The sequence below is a fragment of the Monopterus albus genome, unplaced genomic scaffold (assembly GCF_001952655.1).
Source record: "Monopterus albus unplaced genomic scaffold, M_albus_1.0 scaffold45.1, whole genome shotgun sequence".
In the NCBI taxonomy this organism is placed as follows: Eukaryota; Metazoa; Chordata; class Actinopteri; order Synbranchiformes; family Synbranchidae; genus Monopterus; species Monopterus albus.
In genome coordinates, this window is record NW_018127925.1 from 2575653 (window position 1) to 2596185 (window position 20533).

A 20533-nucleotide genomic window follows, 5' to 3' on the forward strand; every position below is an offset into this window, starting at 1 on the left:
CCCCCGCCTACCCCCCCCCCAAAACAAAAAAAAAAAAAAAAAAAAAAAAAATCTGATTTATCAAACTGTAAACTTGTCACTGTGTTAAAACGTCACATTTCAGTGGCAGTCAGGGAAATATAATGACCCGTTTTAATGTAGCGATGTCAGGGTGCTGTATCCTAGATGGAACACACATCAAGGCACTGCACAGACACAGACTGACACACACTTAATGCAACATGGATGTGTGTGAGTGTGTATTGCCCTATAACGGGTAGACACAGTGGATCATGCTCACGCTGACTGGCACTGCACGACAACTGAAATTACCAATCACTATTATGCCAGAGAAAAGGCAGAACACTTGAGGCCTTCACACCCACGTGTGTGCTGTATATACACACTTTCAATCTCCCTTCATGAAGAGGTGATTAGGGCACATTTCAGTCTCTTTGTTTTTTTTTTACATCTTTTCTTTTGGCTGTAACAATTTTAAAGCAAAAGGAAGGATTACATGCTACAAAATAAAAGTCTTGGGCAGGATTCGAGCCTGGTTAAATGGTGCGGGGATTAGTCGGCTGAATAATTAGACTGACACAGAAATCAGTCTTGGTCCAACTAGTCATTTAAAGCAATAACGCACTGCAGCTTAAGCAACCTGATCATTATGTTCTGTGCTTTGCAATCATCTTAGTTACACTATATTATGACACCCACTCAGTAATTACATTAGTGTTTGTTTACACTGGCCTTGAGGAACATGTACATCCATGCATCCTCAATCCACACACACACACACACACCCTTTTTCTTGTTTCTGTCATTTAGCGGCCCCTACAAAGATTTACATTAACATCTCGTAGGCTTACCCTAAACTAACCTTAATCAAAGCCAAACGTTGCCCTAATGTTACACCCTGTGATTTTTGGCCCCACAGACAAAGTGTTCTCCTGGTTTCAGACCCACAAGTACAGAAAAGCGCACACACATACATGCCAGCTCGTGCTCACCTCAGAAAATGGTCTGTGACCAGTGGTGTGCACCACACCTACAAGGTTTATTAGGAAATATCACCGCAGTTTCCTGCCATGCGTGATTCTGCACGAAATCAGCCTATCAGGGCCAAAATTGTTCATTATTTTTTCATTATCAGGTAATCTGCAGATCAATTCATCAACTAGGTAATTATGCATTTTGTTTATAAAATCTCACAAAATAGTTCATTTCTCTTGACCCAAGTTTATGTCCACAAGTGTCGTGTTTGACAGACCGACAGTCCAAAAGCTAAAGATATTCAATTTACTGTCATCCATGACAAAGAAATGCAGCGAATTCTCGCATCTGAGAAGGTTGAAAGGTTCCAATTTTTTGTTTAAAAATGGCTAAAACCACCAATTCATGATTAAAATGGTTAATAGTTAAAGATTTTTGATTTTGTTGATCCACTAATCATTGCAGCTCTTCTCCTTTTAGCCCAAAAAACAAAGAAATAAATAAACCAGCTTGTGTGTGCTAAATGGATGCTAACAGGCTAATTAATATCAAATCATCAACAGTATAATGTAATGTGAAAGGCTCCTCAAAGTCAGCTCGCAAGTAGGCAAACAAGTACACACACGGTGCATGTTTTTGCTTCCCAACAAACTCTATTTTTCACTCTAATTCGCACATGCACACCCGCTCCGTCTGTGTGTAATTCATTAGTAAACAATAAAAAGACATTAATTGTGCTCCCCAGAGGCAGATCTGTGTTCCTCCCACTGGGAGAGAGGCACCCGCTGCATCTGAAGTGGCTTCACCCCTCAGTTAGAACTGTGCTTTCCCGACACACACAAATAAACATGAGACACCAGAAGGACTGTGTGTGTGTTTAAAGGGAGTAAGTTGGGAGTGCGTTTTGAAAATGAACGGGGCTTTTACACTGTGAGGAAAGGGGGGGAAACAGGCACAGGGGAACAAAAGACAAGACAGAAAGTTGCTTTTGTTTTCTTCAGAGGTTAAAAAATATAGCAGACAAAATCAGGGAGAGTGTAAAGAAGGTGAGGAAGGAGGAAATTAAAGAAGAATACAGACATAGGGGGTCGAGGCACATTCAAAAGTTTTACCTGTGAGGAATTCAGTGTTGCACTTGGTTGTACACATAAAAAAGTGACAAACAGTCTTGTTTGAATAAAAAAAGAGCCTGATAAAGAAGCTCAAATACTTTCCTGTCTCACACACCTGGCCGGTTGCTGCCACCATGTGACAAGCATTTCTGCTGGAGCAGACCAAAGCCTTATGTGTTGCCCCCTGTTGGGATGTTTAGCAACTAGTATTTCAGTTTGATGGGCCAAGGCTGAACCACCTGATAAGAGAAGGAGACCACTCTGAGAACTTGTATATGTATTCATAAAATCCAGTCATGCGTGTGCAGTGCAGGTTTTACTATCAACACCGGCAATGCACTTTTTCTCTCTCTCGAGGTGTATAGGGACACCCTCTTATCAGCATCCTCCTTTGCAGTCGTTGTCATAATACAATCCGCTATTATTGGGCTATTATCGCCTGCATCGACACCCACACCCGCTTGACTCCGGCCAACTCTTGCCCTGAATGTGACAGGAAATCCGGCAGGCTCACAGTTGGCCTCCAGTTCGGTCGCTTACCTCATCACAGCGACGACAGACACACTCAAACACGCTTTGCTGACACAAAGCGCCTAGCGTCTGTCCCATTAGTTAAAATTAAACCTATCCCATTAGAAAAACAAACAAGCTTCACTCTGCTTGGTAAAAACAATGCGTATAATGAGGTACTGCATGCAGGAAATTTCATCTATTTGTAGTCACGCTCTGGTCAAAAGGACTTATTATTATTATAACTGGACCAGACAAAGCAAAGTGTGGTGGGTGAGCAGATGTGTAAATGCCTGTTAGAGCAGACACAGGAAGGCTGAACAAGGGTCAAATGGACCCATCTCCCGAGACTGTGGTCAGATGGTCAGACTGCTGTCTCACTACATCTATCAGACCGCACAACAAGAGGTAATTCATGACTAAGCAGGAACAGAAAGGAGAAAAACTGAAAAGAATAAAATTCAAAAGCCACTGTGTAAATCTTTAGAGAGGTTCAAGAGAAACGAACAGTGAAACAAACACACCTTCCTGCTTCAGCTCACCGTTACTTTGAGTCACACACTCCTGATGTCATCTGTCTGTCCATTCATTCAATCTATGAACAAAGTAGAAACTAAAACTAAAAATAAATGACCGTGTCATTTTAAACATTCATCTCCTACATATTTTTGACACATTTAGCCACATATCACTGAGGATTATTTGTTTTCGAGACAATGCAAAGCACATGCCAGCTACACAAAAGAGTCATGCCTGCAGAAATTTGCAAATACATGTTTTAAACATCTTTAAGGTATAGTAATTATCCCATCCTTTATGAAACAAGTATTTGAATACCCATAGTAATAAACTAATAAAACATCCTGGCTTCTGACGTTATCCCCCCTTTCCTCCTTCCCATATCCTAGTAAAAAAAATAAAGAATCTGAATGAATAACTAAGCAGACACAGTGGTGAAGAGTGGGTTTGACCAAACTCACCTGACTGTTACAAATGTCTTAAAAAAACAAACGCAGTGAAAAAAAAAGAGTCATTAATAACATCAGTCCATCTACTGTAACATAAATCTTAATTGCACTGCTGTAATCATTAATACCTGCCAATGAACAGTTTCAATACACACACACGATGGCCTCTTCATGCTGGAGTTGATAGGCTCAATATTCATCTCATTATATTTTTAAAGTCTTCATCTGTTTCCATTTTCTTTCATTTGTTGCATTTCACTGGGGCTTCCTCTGTATCTCCTCTTCTTCCTCTCCCCCCTCCCCAAACAAATACACAGATATATCCCATGCCCAAAAGAGGACAGGGGAAAACAGAGCCCCTGGAAAATGCAATATTTCTGTTTTTAATATCGAGGTCTATAAGATCAGGGCAGAGATGGGTTCCATGGCAATATGTTTATTTATATATTTTATAAGGAGCAGAAAAAATCTGCCTATCAGTGTTTGTATTTGGGAGGCCGGGGCCACTGTATCAGAGCTCATCTTATATGAAAAATAATGTTGTGTATGGCTATACTTTTATATATAATGGCAATATGGGATCAGGGCTCTTTTACAATGTGCCATACTTCAGGCTAGGGCTAACAGCATTTTATGGCCCGCCAGCAGTTCATCTTCATGTCTCAGTCAGGCAGGAGCACTGCATAATAATGTCGTTTCCTGCCCCCAAATGCTATTTCACAGGCCGGGACTCATTTCTCAAACTTCACCACTTTTACAATTTCCCAAACTTTTATTCCCGTCATTATTACCAACAAGATTTCATTACGTATTTAGAATGTAAACAAGTCTGAGTAATGACACTCCCCTGTCTCCCTGGAATCATTCCCGCTGATGGCTTTGCTGCTATCTTGGGTGTGTGTGTGTATTCATACAGACAGACAAGTACAAACATACACACACACACACACACACTACAGCACGCATGTGCGTACAGACACGCAAAATCCCACACACTGTGCTCTGCCCACATACAACCATGCAAAATTATGCATACGTGCACTCATGTCAACTGCCCCGGCCCAAATGCAACTCAAAGGCAGTAATTTAGTGCCCATGTGCGTGTGTGCGCGTGCATGTTTGAGCTTTCGATAAAGGGGGGTGGAGGGTTGGGGGGAGTTTTATACTCAACTCACATAAATCATGTAGAAGAAAAATGAGCAAATGTGCAGGCTAACTCATCTTCTCCCCATCTGGAGAAAATGAAATTCACTGGAATACCTATCAAAACTGCAATCATCCAGAGATAATATCTTCTTTGGTCTATCTGCACTTTCCGATTTAATTTCCTCCATGCCCTTGACATCCAGCGATACCATTAAGATGAAGCACATACAGTAAGGGAGTAGTTCTCACGTTTTGATATATGAGATCTCTGCGCTTAATGTAATATCATCATTCGAAAATTAATGCAATCTTTCTTTTGTTTGGGAGATGTTTTTTGGGAAACACTCAAGGAGTGAGCCGTATTGAGACAGGGAACAAGAAGGAGAGCGAGACAGTGATGGGGACACGCAAAAATGAGACTCGGAAAGACAAGTGATATGCAAGAAAGGAGGGAAGGACGGGGGGGTACTGTGCATTTTGTGGAGCCCCCATCTCCTCCTCTTCCCACTCCTTCTGTGCCAGAATGACATGCAATTACGAATAGGCCTGCCCCGTGTCAGAGGTCACTCAAATTACTCCATCATTTAGCTGCGCCGCCGAGATGAGAGAGAGCGAGAAAGAGAAAGAGACCCCCTACCCCTCCGCATCCTCACAACCCCCACCACCACATCAAATATCATGACATCATTAGTGTAATAAGCATGGAAATCTGTTTGCAGATTATCAACACCCCCACCCCCTCCTTTATCTGTGCAGAATCTCTCACTCTGGGCTATTTTCACCTCTTTATCCTACAATCATATCAGCAAGGAAGAAAGACAAGAGAGCCAAAGAAAGAGAAAGAGATAGAAAGATATAAAGTGTTTGACAAGACAAAGTTTGACAACAGAGACAGTGGCAGAGTAAAGAGAATTCTAGAGGTGTCCGAGCTCTGAACTCTCCTCAACTTCCTGTATTTTAAGAATGCTCATTAACTCAGTGAAGCCAGGTTTGTGGCCTCCTTGGTGTGTCAGTGTGTCGTCCTGACCACAGCTGCTGTTGCCTATCTGTCAGCACGCCAACAAGGCTATTTGCCGCAGTAAACTCTTCAACTCTCCCAGGGACCCTGAGACGGCATCAGCCAACCAAGACATGTGCACAACAGTCTGGTGATGCATCAACAAAGGCAACCCTAATTTAAACGCAGCCTTTTCCGAAAATAAACACACACGCCCAAGTAATGCACACAATAAATTGTTGATCCTGGGCAATATTTTTAATAAAATGAGGAGTGGAGGGCAACTCCCAGGAAAGAGGAGGTTCCCAGAGCAAAATCCAGAAGAAAAGAAGAGCCAACACTGTCGAACCTGCTAATGTTGTACAGGCTTTTGTGTCCAAGCTTTGGATTTCTTACACCTGTGTAAAATGTCTTTTTTGAGATCTCTCTCAAAACATTATGAATCCACTTGAGAGTTTTGCCTACTTTGCTGAGGCTGAAGCTGGATGAGATCTCCCTTACAGAACCAGTGAAAAACTTTACTTTCTAGATGCCAATATTATTGGTGTGAATGACACAAAGAATTTTGTGAGTATTATATTTTGTACTGCAAGTAATGATGCCTCTGACATTAATATTTTGCCATAGTGTGGATGAGAAAAGGAGTGGCACAGAACTTTTTCAGGCTCTTTAGCTAAAGGAGAATATTGTATAATGCATAAGGGACTGTTATTTATTTGAAACAGTCCTTCTATTATCTAAACTGTACTTTGAATTCAGCTTTCTTTATATGTTCTCTCCCTAAATCTCTGAACCACATCAGCACTATGTTTAGCATAAAGATCATCAAAACTGCAAATGCGACATATTCTGTTCAACTGTCTAATTGGAAGATTCTTTTTAAAAGAAGTAGGATTAAAACTTCTGCCATGTAATAATGTATTTTATCTGTTGGTTTTCTATAAAGGTCTATTTTCAATTTATCATGTTGTTTAATAATTAAGATATCCCAAAAATTTACTTTTGAGTAATCATAAGTGACTGTAAATTTGAGATGGATGTTCTCATTCAACAAACTTGTAAAAGGTTCCTTAATAGCGCTTGTCCAAAGAAGAAATATATCATCGATGTACCTTCGCCAGAGGCCGATGTGATGAAAATAAGGATTAACTGTTCTAGTATTGAAGATTTTAAAGACTGTTCTGGTAACAATTAGAGATGCACCGATCAATCTGTGGAGATCGCCAATGGCGGGTTTTCAGCGTGATTGGCCTTGACCCGTGACCAGCCAATCACTCTGAGATGGCAGAGTCTGTGCTGATCAAATCTAATAGAGGCATGACAGTTCACGGCGTGCACGCAGTGGCACAGACCAAAAGCAAGGTGTGCCTCAGAATCTCACATGCAGCTGCAGCGAGGTCACGCTCATGTCTATACCACATGGGTGTTCGCTTCAGCTTCAGGAGCGCTTGGTGTAAAAACAGTGCACGGAGGAGCCTACAGAAACAACTTGGAGAAAGGAAACTACCTTCAACCAGATCTTCTGTGAGTTGAAGAACAAGTGTGGGTAAGAAATCTGCCCAGAAAAGTTATCACTCCATAACCTTTCCACTAGGACAGAAAAGGTTTTAATTTGAGCTTTTACCACTTCAGGGTTATATTACAAAAAAAATATGACCACGTACTGACCATATTTTGATCTGTTAAAATAAGGCTTGATATGTTCCTAAAATGTAACCCGCATAGGACTGCTGCACCTATAATGGTCATTTGTAAACAATTACATTGAAATGTTTGGGAATTTAAATCCAAATTGAAATCTTCTATAGATAACTTTTAATAGCCTTTTTAAAGAAACATCATCAAAGACAAAAACGCAAATAAAATATAACTTCCATTTTAGTTTTTTTGTAATGCTTGAGCTCAACTAAACCTGCAACCCTGGCCTGACCTCCAAACAGGCCCTTCATGACTTCTAACATCAGCTCCTGTTTCTTACCGACAGATCCCCTCTCTCTGCAGTCTATGCAGCAGCTCGACAGGTACATCTGCTGGGTGAGCCAGTAATCCTGATGAGGCTGATTTTTCATGTACTGACTGAGCTCTAAGAAGGCACCCACCTGGACTGATTAGCTGCTGCAGGGCCCCTCTCTCCGTATCGCTCCATTTCTCCCAGAGCAATGAAATCATCCAAATCAAACTTCTGTGTGTGTGTGTTCATCTGTGTGTGCCTGGATGTGTTCTGTGCACATGTGTACAAAAGCTGAAACGAACACAGAGCACTGGGAGCAATTAACATCAGTCTTTTTCCCGGCTTTGCTACAGATCGCGTCATTCAGTCAATCTGCTGAGATACAAAGACAAAACAAACATGAACAATAAAACAAACCTCAGACTACATAAATCTTATTTGCTCATCTAATTACTGCACCAGTCGTTCACTCGTACAGTTAACAGAAGGAGGCAACGTTAGTGTTTGTGACGACAAAAAAAAAAATAATAATCAAGCAGCATGATAATGTGAACAGCTTGATTGTCACATCAGTGTAAAAATTTTTTACAAACTTCTGTTATGAGTAAACAGTGGAACAGTTACTGACAAACACTGCAAATGATTTAAATTAATGTTAGGAAGTTAGAAAGTTCTTATTTTTAAAAGTGATTTCTTGATGGAAACCAGGTTGAGAGGATACTCTGACTTTAGCTAGGGACGCCAGACATGTCACTATGGTTGATGCGCTAATCTTAAGAGCAGTACATCAACAGAGGGTCATAAACGCCTGTTTAGAAATCTGCAGGGATACATGTGTGAGGTATAGAGGGAACCAGCACTTCGAACAGCCCTGCAACTCTACCTCAGAGGGAGACAAGCTCCATTATTTACAGTTCTCTGTCCTGAATCTTAATCAGAGTTTTGGACTCCCCAGGCAGCCGACTGCTGGGGTGCAATCTCCCCATAAGCATAAACACACCCATAAATTCAAACACTCACCATTCAGGTATTCAAATTCCCAGAGACATGTATACCAACAACAAAAAAAAAAAAAGCAAAACATAATGATGTGTGTTTCCGCGTGTCTGTGTGTGTCTGTAACGTCCTGAGCTATCCTGATGAGTATAAAGACACAGCAGTAAGTAAGAATCAAACACAACCACGTGTAATCTGTCCCTATAGGTCCACTTAGTGCAAAAACGATACAAAAACACACATGCACTTGCAAACCGGCTGCACCAACTCCTGCCAAGAAATCCAATATTAAGGCAAATAAACTTGTGTGTTCACCAAATCCTGTGAGGACACGATTGTGTCAAAGATAATCTAGTTCATGTCCTTCTGCAGCACTACTGTACGGCAAATTAATAAACTATAACCATATGATACACAGGTATTAAAAGTGTGGAAACATGAAAAAACTGTGCACTTAGTTGTGACTTCTCTTACACACACAGTACAGACAGATGTATTCCTCTGCACTACTGACCCAGTATCACTTAATGTCTCATGAAAATCCGTTCACAGTCCTCCGCTTGCCTTTAAGAGGAAGACTCATCTAAACATCAGACGCAGACGACCTAATGATTGCTAAGCTATAACTGCCCATACACGTATTGATTAATGCTGTTTATGCATGTAATCTTCTCTTGAATAATTCACACCATCTTTTATGGAGTACTGAATCAATCACAGTTCCGGATCCACCCACCTCCAAACTTGAGCATTACTATATTGTGCACTATATTTAATGTCTGTCATTTCATTTAAGTGTCAGAATGCTGACTGGGAAATTTATTCATTATATAGTTCAGTGGAACAAAAAAAAAAAAAAAAAAAAAGCAGTGTTAACGGCACACATACCAATGAATTCCACAATTTAAACACACCACTTGCCAGTGATAATGCAAAATGATGAGAGTGTCCAAAACCTCAGTTTAACACTTGCTACAGTCAAATAGGTCTGTGCCCAACCAGTGCTTTGTTAGCTCACACTGGTGCAACTTGGAGCAGTTTTTATGCAAAATACAGGCAAAACCACCCCACACCCAAGTCTGTTCCCACTTCAATCAGAGTTCCGAACACAATTAATAATAACATAAAGGAATAATTCTGCAACTGAGTTTCACAGCGTCGAACTCTGATACGAACGGCATCAGCTTGATGAAGTAGAGAGTTACTGAGAATTGCTTGAATGTCGGGGTCAGTCATTTGTGTGGCATATTCAGGGTCATTTACGCAGCACGTGGTGGGGCGCAGGGTCATTTGCGTAGGGTTCTGGGAGCTGCGGTTTAGTATGCAGGGAGGCAAGGGAGGGAGGGCGTGTGACATCCACAGAGAGCCAGGACCCTTGCTGACCCCTGTCTATAATTCATCCCCTGGAATATGAGGCACATCAAACCTTGGTTCCTTCCCACCCAAAAAGAGGAGAGCGAACCTCTTCACTTTGTTGCAAAGCACTCTGACCTCGTATTAAAGCGAACAGCAAGAGAAATGCAGGAAACGCTGGCCATTAAATTTTCAGCGGCGTCCCAGGAGAGCGTTTCCAGCAGGCCCTCGATTCATGGATGAGAGAAGACTGAGGAAAGGCCCCATGCTAACAGGAGAAAAGTAAAGGAAAAGGAGGGAGGTGTGTGCGTGTTTGGGTCCAATGTTTACCCTTCTTTCATACATCCATGTGCAAACAGGTAATGGCACATCTAAAATTCCTGCAAATATCTACAACTAAATGCATAAATGAGACAGAACAGAGTGGATAACCTGTGTGTCTGTGTTTGGGCAGAGCTGGGGATAAATGAAGCGCTAATATAAAAGCTGGACCAGGCCTTAGGGGAGACACAACCCTCCCTCTATCCCTGTTTTCTCGGTTTTCTCTCGCTCCCTGTCTGTTAACCGCAGGTATTCAGCTCCAGTTCCGGAGGTTTCATTAGGAATGCAGATATCAAAGCGTGTGTGTGTGTGTGTGTGTGTGTGTGTGTGTGTGTGTGTGTGTGTGTGTGTGCGCGCATGGGGGATAAAAGAGGGGTGTCAAATAGAACTTACCAGATGTTCTAATCCGGCTTTGATGTTCTCAGCGTCCCTGCAATACAACAACACATTTGTCCCACTGTAAATAAAGTGTAGTTGCAAAACATAATTTAAGAAAGAGCATTTTTGTATCCACAATCCACACAGAGAAAAATAAACACATAGGAGACAGAAAAACCTCTATTCGAGTGAGCACTGTGAACATTTCTGAACCAGTCCCTGAATATCTAAGCACATTTATCTGGAACATTACCCCGACTAATTGTAAAGGGCATATTAGGGGCAGCAACTAATATTTATTTTTATTATTGATTAATCTACCCATCATTTTCTCAGTCACTCTATTCATTGTCTGGCCTGTAGCACATTAGCAGCGAACAACACACAATGTTTCCGGAGGCTAAGGTGATGTCGTTAAATGTCTTGTCGTGTCTGTTTGCAGAAAAGAGTAAGAAAACCAGAAATATTCACCACTGAGAAGATGAAGCAAGTTAATTTTTGCCATTGTTTTTCTTGAACAAATTACTTAAAGGACACTGCTTATTAAAACAGATTGATTTTAGATTCATTTTCTGTCAATAAATTAATCAACCCTTCATTTCACCTCGAGGAGGGTGTACATGGTTGTGAAACTGATCCTGATGACATCAAAATGTATTTTTTATTGGAAAAAAAAATTTTTTTAAACATAATGAGGAGCTATTCTAACTGTTAACCTTTCAGACTGAAGTGATGTTTGTGTTTCCATCTACCCAGACAGAGGTTAACTAATATTGTCACCAACCCGCTGGCAGTCCTAATAATAATTTCCAACTACAGAGGAAGAACTGGGATCTTCTTCTATATGAACTAATAAAAATGTGTGAATGATTATCAGGGTAGCAAATGCAGAATGAGGAGCTCAGGAAGTGGGGGGAAGGGGGGTTAGTCAGTTTTAAAAAGAGCAAACTGGCAGTAAATAATAGATGCAATTTTGGCACATTTCACATTTGCAGCAGTGGAAATCAAAAGATCAAGAGAACACAAACAGCTCCTGTCCCTGATCCCAGCACCCCCCGTCCAACTCTGGACCCCATTACTGACAACCTCACCCTGGCCATAGTGTGCGTGCGCGTGCGCGTGCGCGCGTGCGCGTGTGTGTGTGTGTGTGCTGAGAGGGAGAAAGGCTTATCGACAGGCTTCAGTTGCTAATGCAAGCAGCAGCATCACAGTGTAAATCTACACCATCTCTAAAATTACATACTGTCTAATCCATCCCATCCTCTACCTCCCTCTTCCTTCATTCCTCAATCCATCCATCCATCCATCAGGCCATGTCCCACAGCCAGTGTGACCACAAACTGAAGCCATTCCCACATCATCAACATTTGTAAATAATGATATGAAGGAATGCCAAACTGAAATGGTCAGCTGAAAATTTAACAGGAGTTAATAAAAGAAGACAAAAGGATGAAGAAAGGATGTTTGTTTATTCTGTGCTCTGTGAGTGAGCCACATTCAGACAAGTCAACCACTTAAGGCAAACTTCATCTAGCTGTAATTACATTACATTCTGACAAACACCCCGCCACATTCATTATACATGACGGGCGCCCGGCAACCAGACAGCAAGACATTTGTTACCGTGGTGACAGTGTGTGTAATCCACTAATGAAGCGCAATTACTGAGAAACAATCTAACACAGGGGAGACGCATCACTCGATTCCTCCTCCTCCTCTATGCACTGTGCCTTGCTTTCGTCCTCCTCCTCTCTCCCCTCACACTCCTTTTGATAGCCACATTTCTGTTTTTTTTATTTTTATGAATCCACCTTTATTAAGCTCTTCACTTGCATTTAATCTCCCGCTCTTTCATCTGCTGTCCTGACTTCATCAAGGGCAAGCTGTCCAGCACAGTCTGCACCAGGGCTGAAGGGATCGCTGGATCCATTAGACTCACACAGCTGACACACACACACACACACACACACACACACCATTTTACCTCATCTCTCTTTTCAAAACATTATATAACCTGCTGAGGTCTTCAGGGACGAAGCTTTCCTGTTCTCCTTATCTCTCTTTTCACTCTCTCCCTCTGTACTCTGTGCCTTCAACGCAGAGGCAGCATCGATTTCTGAATTACGCCACAATATTAAATAATTAATATACTTGCCATGATTGATGCTCTGCATTAGGCCAATATTAGGTTATCAATCAAAATCCACTTGGTTTAATGTAATAATATTGAAAATGTGTCAGTGCCTGTTCATCCGATTTGTAGTGGAGGCAGGCCAGATAGTAATGGCAGTGTAGCACAAGGCCTCAGAGACGCTGTGGCCTGCTTACTACAACCAGGAACACATTATAGTCCTGACGCACCGTGGGGAGGGGGGCTGGGAGGGGGAGGGGGGGAATTACAGAGGAAGGGAAAAGTGAAGAAATGGTAAGACATGACTGAAACGGACAAACAGCATCTTGTGAGGCACTGAACCAGGCTAGGAATGCTGGGAAGGCGTGGCAGTCACATCACATACTGTATTTTAGTTTGTTCTCAATCACAAACCTGAGGCACATTAAATATCTTACTATACAGCATGAATATTATTTGAATATCTTTTATTCATTTACTAGCACGCAAGTAAGACAAGTTAAAACCTAACCCAAAATGTTTACCTTTGGATTTTTCCTACAGTATGATGATAAAAGTTGATGACCTCCTCGGGTCCATGTCCAAGTATCCTTGACAATAAGACAATAAACCTTAAATCGACTGCCTTAAGTAAGTTGCTTTAGATTGAAGTCTGTCAAAATGACTTTTAACCATTAACTGTAAGTTGTTTGAAATGAGAGAAAGTAGATATGACGATTTGTCTGAACAACAGATAAGAACCAATGTAAAAAAAAAAAAAATAAATAAAAAATCACTGTACTTCAGTCAGAGGGGTGAATTTAGGGAACAGCTGTACTGAGAATTTAAAAACATGCATCACACTTATCAAGCCTAAACATTGTTTAAACTTAAATTAACAAACAAATATAAAATACATTATTAAAATATAAACAAATGATGCCTGGAATCTGAATTTTGTAAAGACTAAGGCCATCATGTTTTCAATAAGTAAGAGGGGTAGGTGTTCAGCCTCTCGGTCTGTCATAAGGCATATCTATGTCTTCTTTGTTTGTTTCTTTGTTTCCTTGTGTTTTTGTTTTCTTTTATTATTATATCTTATGAAATTATTGTTGAAAACAGGCCTCTTCTCATGTCTGTACAGCTTTACAGACTGAAACAAATTCATTCACTCATGTAGTCACTGATGTCAGTCAAGAAAGTATCGGCACAGCAGGTCTTTACCACTGCATTCATTTTGATTTGTGTAGCAAAAGCACAGGTGTTCCTTACGAGATGTGACACACCGAACTGACGATGGTCCATTGGCCGCTATCAAGCAATGAGTGAGCGTCTGTTGCCCTAGCTTTTGCGGTGTGTCCCGCACCATTGGCACTAGTTAGACCCTGTAGGGGGCTTTTCTGAATTAGCTGCGAATCGAGCTGGTGAGGCCGTTGTAACTTGGCTGTTTTAACTTCTAGTGAATCAATGCACGAGAAGCATCGGGAAAGCCCCTTCAGCCTGTCACTGTAACCCTGATTTCACCAATTTAGTGACGTTTCCCCTCGTTTTTCTCCTTTCTTCTTCCACAAGCAAAAGACCAAGAGTTGACAACTCCAGTTCCATTTGCATCTTCTCATCAGACCTATTCTTGATTAGAAGTAGCTACAAACTGTCTGTGGTGAGTGAGAGCTTTATTTACAGCTTATATATCCACAGTCCTAGGTCGGCCACTTTCCCTCTTTGAATAACAAATACAGACGTCTGCCACCTGCTGGTATGGAGGATTATTTTCTCTCACACAGGCGCAGAATGTACATACTAGTTGGCTGTAGACTGTTCAAGTGCCACTTTTTGGCCCAGAAGAAGGTGACATAAGGCGACACAACAGTCTGCCTTTGTCATCGCCTGTTCTTTGATGTCAACTTGGTGCGTCTCTGCTCTAACATTAATGAAGACTTTGCTCTTTACAAGTGTCCCAGTAATACAGGACAAATCAACAGTGAGCCGGCATGAACAACACCAGGACCATGAAATGTAAATTCCAAAACATTTTTATGAAAAAGGGCTATAAAAATAGAAAATGCTATTGATATTTTGAACCTTTAGTGTCTCAAGATTTGGTCTTATTTCATAATCATAATGTGGCATGCGAGCCCTGACCCACAAAAGCCTAAACCTAAGAGATGCAGAAGCCATTGAGCCTTTAAAGCGCGACTTACCATGAAATACGCCAGAAAACTCTAGGAATTTCTGGGACTGACCCACTAAGCAGGTCAATTAAAAAGCTATAAGGTAAAGCAATCAAAAATATAATACAACATGACAAATGGCAGCATTACAGAGGCCCCCAGTCTTCAGAAGTAACCTGTTCTAAAAAGGAAACAAACACACACACAAAAAAAACAACCTACAAACAACAAATCACCACCAAAAAAAGGACGATACTGTAGACATCCAATACACCTGGATACAGGTGCCAGCCAAACAGAATTAGTGAAAGGATAAACGAGGTAGTCTGCACAACAAATACTGTAAGCGTTTTAACCTTTAAACATCTTGGTCATCAAAAAACGGACAGTTGTTGGACATTGTTACGCATTTTGCATGACAAAGATTTCAAAGATGGAAATTTTGTCTCTTTAAATTTGTAAAAACTTGAAACATTTAGTGTACAGAGCACCTTGCTTTTCCTTCTGAAATAGCCACAAATCAGAAAGACAGAAAGCTTGAAAAAAAAAATGGCAAGGCAGGCGGGGGCAGGGAGAAATGAATGCACTGTTGTTCGAGGAAATGTTAATTAGTTATCTGAGGTCAATTAAGTTAAACTGGACAAACAAGTGTGAATATTAAACTGAGATCTGGCAAGGTTGATATTGACATGGTCACTGGATCCATCAGACCATCTGCACTTCTCTGCTTCCTCATTCCAGCTCCTCTTCCCCCTCCCCTCCCCCTTTTATCCACTCCAATCACACCCTTTTCTTCTTGTCATCTCTTCCTTGCATCCTTAACTTTCTCCGTCACTCAAGGTACACATTCTATTTCACCGTGTCCAAACCCTTTTTCCTGGCTCTCGCACCCTAATGAGGATGAGGTACGTCTCATCTTCTTCCCTATATCTGTCCTCACCTGCCATTTTACCCTGTCCCAATCACCCACCTTGTCTCTCTTTCTCTCCTCTCTCTCCCTCACCTCACCCCACACTCACCCTCCCAAACCCCCTGCGCTCCTGCTAGCAGACAATTAATTACAGGGCCAGCACCAGATGAGTTGTCATTTGTAGTCAAGTTTCTAATAATTGCATTAGGTCTTCAGGTTCTTCTCAGATGCCCTCCCCTTCTCTCTTTTTCTTTCTCTTCCTCTTTTTACTTGAACCCCCCCCACCCTTCCCCTCTCGCCACCCCTTGACACAGCAGAGATGAATATCTTTAGTCAGTCAATGGAGGCGACAGAGGGACTTAAAATGCAGAGGCAGTCATTTGATTTCCAGCTAACAGAGCTGCCCATTAGCCCAGCACTCATCAGCCATGCATTACCTCTCAGGCCCGCTGTCCGGTGTGTGTGTGTGTGTGTGTGTGTGGAAGCTTTAACCCTTTCACTGTCCACTACTGGCCAGGTTTATCACATAATATCAGGACTACCTTGACAGAATAAGAATAAGGCTTTCAAGTTGATCACAATTATCTTCAGTGTTTCATATTTGTCAAATGGCCTTTTGCTGATCCCAGCATTACCTAAGAATTGATAGCTTTTAAAACAAAAATCAAACATAATAACATTGTTATTGTTAACAAATAGTCCTTTCTGACCCGAGGCCTGTATTCTCCACTGTCAGGCTCAGTAGCATCAATTAAATCCTGTTTACTGCCATAAACCCTAATGAACCAGACGGTGATGCCCTGAATTGTGAAGAAACGTTTAAAGCATCCACTCTAAAAATATTACCAAATCTGAACATGCTTTATTATCATTACTGTTTAACTTTAGACTAGAACATCACCTTGATGTTTATGTGCACACACCGCCGAGTTCCTCTGCACTGATTTACCAAACAAAACAACATTTTGCAATTGGATAAAACTACAAACCTTTGACCATGCTGTTAGTTCTATATATATATGTTTTTGTCATAAATAAATAAATTGCACCAATCTCCTGATGCACCTTAGCTGCAGAAATAACACTGTGGTCTTCAGCAGCCCTCAACCTGACATTAGTCAGATAATGAGGAGGGGAGCAGAAAAAAAGAAGCAGCAAAGGGAAGACAGGACACTGTTATGCAATGAAAGAGACATCATTCATAGGAGAGAGAGCGTGTGTGTAGCCCATTTGCCACAGTTGCATGCCTTGTCAAGCGTGACATTGAGCATTCATATGTTGTTTGACTGCTGATAAAATGGCAGGCGTATTTATTAAAGAGCCAACGTGATGGGGACACCAGAGCAAGCACAGTCTCTCCCACGCACACATAAAACACACAATGCACTAATACACAGTCCACATCGGTGACATCTGCCTGTTTAACTAATAGAAAGAAAAAGCTTGATATTAAGCAACTGAGGGACAGGGGACAGACACGCACACACACAAGCGGAATAATACGGGGAGCTCAGCTTTCCCCCCAGGCCTGATTGCCATCTCCAAAGCTCCTTTATAACAGAGCTGCCAATTGAAATTGAAATTGTATTCTTGTGTGTGTACTATCAGAGCTACCTCTCAGGGTTTTATACAGCTATGAGGAGCGTTCGTGGGAGACACATACGCGCACACACGCATTCACAGACGCACAGGAAGGGATAATGCAAGCCTAAGTCAGGCGCTGTCACTCTTCCACGCAGAACACACAAGAGGGAACAAAACGCAGACTTGTGCTTCTATGCTTTCTGTGTGATTTGGCATGCGTACATACACACATATGCACGCATACATTTGCGGGTGCACAAGCTACCCCCCCAAACACACACACATACACACACACACACAATGGCGTGGGCTCTACTTTAGCATAATCCCAAAATGGTAGAGAAAGCAGTCCATTAAAAATGGGACTAACAAATTCAGCACTTTGTTTCTCTAGGGGAGTGTTTTTCCTCTCCAGTTGGTAAAGAATGTCAGAAAAAGAGGAATAAGAAAGGAAAGAGTAAACGTACACACACACACCTGTTCATTTGTGGACACTGACAACACATGAGCACTGGAAACACTCATGGAGCAGGAATATGATGATTACAGTAGATGTGTTAACATGTTGTAAGATCTGTGAGTGCATCTCACAACCTCTTAACTTTATCGCCACCATTTAAAATAAAAAAACAGGAGTATGGCAAATCTGCAACAGAGATAAAATGTGAAAGCAGTACCTAAACCCCAGTTAGCATTTTTGTACTTCCAGTTCCCTCGCCTCGAGGTCGGTGGGCGTTTTGGTTTGCACAAGGCCAATACATTGTCATGTTTTGTTCTACAACATAAAATATGTCAGTAAATATCCAGCTCATGATTTTTAAAGCTTTTACATATCTTAAAAAAAAGGCCGGTTGCTAACAAGTGGCTAAATGAGACTACAGAGGCTGTCTGGGATATTAACCGTCATCACGCCAAACACAGACACTCACCTCCTCACTAGCCCGCCTTTACAGCCTCGTTATGTTTAAACCCATGCGTTTGTAAACTATTCTGACTAACTGACACAGCCATGGTCACTAGCTACATCAGGTCACACTGAGAAAAGTGGTGTTCACCTGTGAAGATGATCTTGCTGAATGAATCATGTAAGTGCCATAAACTATCACTTGTCACAGAGCCTATTTTCTGCAATAATCCAAAAGAATACGGAAAAATCCCACTGGCTTTTTGTCGAGGGAACCAGGGTGATGCTAATATCTGGGTTGGCCTATAAAAAAAACATCATCCCTGCAGCACTCTATATAAACCAAGAATTCGAAATGCTTACATTCTTTACCAACTTTAAGAATATGCGATTATGATGGCAATAAAAAGATGTATTTCAAATGTTTCGTCACTGCTGGTCATAAGAAACAACAAGAGAATCACAACAAAGTGCCACTATGTGCAAAAACAATTTAGCAAGATGACACATGGCAATTAGCACTCTCCATCAAAAGCCTTAATTCACTTTAAAAACATATGTCAGCTAAAAAAAAAAGGACAACTGTATGAGAGGAAGGAGAGGAAGCACCAGTGTTCAAACAGTTCTCCTGTGAACAGGTAACTTTGGCCTGAATGCAGTGACAGGCTTAAAAAGAGAAAACTAACAAAAACAGTGCTTACTTTAAGCAGACATAGCAGATAGGCCTGTGCTGCTCATGTTTACATGTATTTTGCTCTTAAAAAAAATAAACCATGCACCACAGGGGCATGGTCAAGGAACCGTCTTCAACTCATTCATCGCTTGGACAAATTGAACCTACATATTTATTTAAACACATAAAACACCACACATCTCCCTATGGACTGCCCATATCTCCCTCTTCTCAGCCTATACACACCAACTCAGTGCTAAAGGGAATTGAATCCTTGTGCCAAGTTTTAAAGAAAATTGACTTCCTTTTAGTGTGTTACATAGAGGGAGAGCAGGACAAAGACGGAGAGAGAAAAAGGAAAAGGGAGACAGGGAGAGCAATCAATTTCCCCAAGGTTTCTTCAATAGCCGGCGGCCCTTTTCATACCTCCCAATTAGAACCTTTCCTAATCAGAGAAACACCTCAACATTATTGAGACGGAGACAATGACACTCCTCAACATTTCCGCCCGCTCCAAAACTCTGTAGATTGCAGTACTGGTACACAAAGAATAAAGCACCGGGCGATACAGCAGGGGGGATGCTTGTGTTAAAATCACATGTGGAAATCTTTTGGCTCCCAGAAAAACTGATGGGAACAATGGCAGCCCAGCACAGCATCTGTCATGGCACAATATAAAAAGATGATCTTGGCACCGAATGGACAAGAAAAAAAAAGGAACGAGAGAGAGGGAGGAAGACAGGGGAATGGAGAGGAGGGGAAGGGGAGGGCCTGGGCGAGAGGTAATTCATTTGCAAATCAGGCCCTGGCGCTCAGGTCTATTTCAAGCTGCCAGTGGGTGCCAGGAGTTAACAAGGTAATCAGTTTCAATCCTGCCCTTCAATTGTACATCACAGCCTCATCCAGAGAATACCCAGGCCTTTCTATAGGGGCAGAGGGGGGAACAGCAATCTGCCTGCCGGCTGACTGCGCACACTGTGTACGCACGCAAACATCTGAAGGCAAGTGTGTACACACATACAGTCAGCCAAGCACTCAGTTTATTAATAGCCATGTACCCACAACATGTCCTTACACACAACCAGATAACAATTAGCCCCTCGATGGCTTAAGTGCTTTCATCAAGCAAAAAGGTCACATACAGTATGTGGCTGGCTCCAGCCTGACAAATGTGAGCATTTACTGCTTTTAAATGTTTTATATTTTAAATTTTTGTTTTGTTTTGGACTAAGGCAAAACCTGAAAAGAAATCTCTGCAGCCTCTCAAACTGGAGGAGTGTGAGGTCCCTATGATTTTGACATTGACTGATCAGAAAAAAATAATCAATACATTATCAACTGTGCAACACAACCAAAGCACTGAGAAATGAGGATCTATCACAGTTCTCATCATCTTCTCTTACCCCGTTGTTTCCTAAAAATATGAATCTGTCTCTGCATATTTGCTTTGTCTACATGTCATGCCTGTGTTTCA

General features: G+C 41.5%; 1 protein-coding gene across 1 annotated transcript in view; it reads right to left on the bottom strand.

The window, feature by feature from the left end:
* Positions 1-20533, bottom strand: part of LOC109960239 (serine/Arginine-related protein 53-like) — a 93318-nt gene that overhangs the window by 62341 nt on the left and 10444 nt on the right. Inside the window, exon 2 of the mRNA XM_020600185.1 lies at positions 10723-10759. The gene's annotated coding sequence lies outside the window, so the exon portion shown is untranslated. The remainder of the gene's footprint in view (positions 1-10722; positions 10760-20533) is intronic.